The sequence below is a fragment of the Puma concolor genome, chromosome A2 (assembly GCF_028749965.1).
Source record: "Puma concolor isolate L17-30 chromosome A2, mPumCon1.1.hap2, whole genome shotgun sequence".
Classification (NCBI taxonomy): Eukaryota; Metazoa; Chordata; class Mammalia; order Carnivora; family Felidae; genus Puma; species Puma concolor.
Genome location: NC_141668.1, coordinates 110,171,766 through 110,173,449, shown reverse-complemented (window position 1 = coordinate 110,173,449; position 1,684 = coordinate 110,171,766).

The window sequence follows — 1,684 nt, the reverse complement described above, 5'->3', positions numbered from 1 at the left end:
GGTGGGGCCGCGCCCTCCCGGCCTGGGATAGGCTCTGTGCTGGGCGAGGCCTGCCTTCTGCTGGAAGCTGACACTGCCCCCTGACGACAGTGATGTGCTGTGTCCATAGACTTTTTTAATCTGGATGTGTTTACTGGATGTTTGTTTACATTTGCAAAATGTAGAGATCTCAATAAAATACAGAGCGATCGCATGTAATTGTTTGCAGCCCCATAGGTGTCCACTTCTTTGTTTTTTTTTAATTTTCTTCAACGTCTATATTTGAGAGAGAGCACAAGAGAGGGAGGGGCCGAGAGAGAGGGAGACACAGAAACGGAAGCAGCTCCAGGCTCCGAGCTGCCAGCTAAGAGCCCGACATGGGGCTGGAACTTACAAACCGTGGGATCATGACCTGAGCCGCAGTCGGATGCTCAACCACCCTGAGCCCCCCAGGCGCCCCTATAAGTGTCCACTTCCAAGTGACTTTTCAGCAAGAACCTTTGTCACAGGAGGTCAGCAGCGTCCGTTCCGGCTGCTCACCCTCTCGCGTTTACTCTGTGTCTGGCCCCGTTCTCTGCCCGCAGTGTGTCTCTCTTACCCACCCTGCACATCTTCCAGGTGGCTTCCTTTTTGAAAACAGAATTGGAAGGGCGCCTGGGCGGCTCGGTCGTTTAAGCGTCCCACTCTTGATCTTGGCTCTGGTCATGATCTCCCGGTTTGTGGGTTCAAGCCCCGTGTAGAGCTCTGTGCTGACAGTGCGGAGCCTGCTTGGGAGTCTCTCTTTCCCCCTCTGCTCCTCCCCTACTTGTACGCACATGCGCACACTTCTTTCTCTCTCAAAATAAATAAACTTCAAAATATTCAAACAGAACAAGATTGGCGCTTCTGTCACCTCACAAGGCAGAGTGAATCCTGGGGGAAGGGGGTATGTGTGACGGAGGCAGTGGACAGCACGACGTCCCCCGGCCCACAAGTGCCATGGGGTGGGCCAGCCCTGCTGGCCACTGCCTGCTGCACTGGTAGGGCGCCTTGGGAACCTCAGGAGAAGGGGAGCAAAACATTGCATAGCTGAGGCGTCAGGAAGCCGTGGCAGGTGCCAGCAAAGGAGCAAGTCCCCAGGAGGACAGACCCCACGGTCAGGCTGCTCCTTCCTGGGTGTGTCACACACAGCCGTGAAGGGGGGACCTGGGGCTTGGGGCGCCTCCCTGGGCTTGCTGCCCCAGGAAGCTGGCAGGATCCAGGTCAGAACCCACAGGTGCTCTTGGTGGTCAGAATAACTGGGGGCAGGTGGCCTGAGAGGGGGAGGGTCCCTCAGAGCCACAGTGGCCACGTGTCAGCCACGGATGCATGGGAGCACCACAGCACCTCAACCATGCTGTTGACTCTCCAGGAAGGGGCTGTGTGGGCAGACAGTGCCAGGTGATGGGGGTCCATCCTGCTGCCTTTTCTGTGGGAAGCCACACTCCAAACAAGACCAGTGAGGTGGAGAGTGTGCACATGTGTGAGTGTTGCACGCTTGTGCAGTCTCGTATGTGCATCTGTGTGCACATGAGTACGTGTGACACGTGAGCATGTGTGAGCACGCGTGTGCACATGTTTATTCTGGTGCACGGGCGTGCACATGCACATTGTGCTAGTGCATGTGTGAGCACGTGTGTGAGCATGTGTGTGAGTCAATGTCCGTACACGTGTGAGCACATGTGTT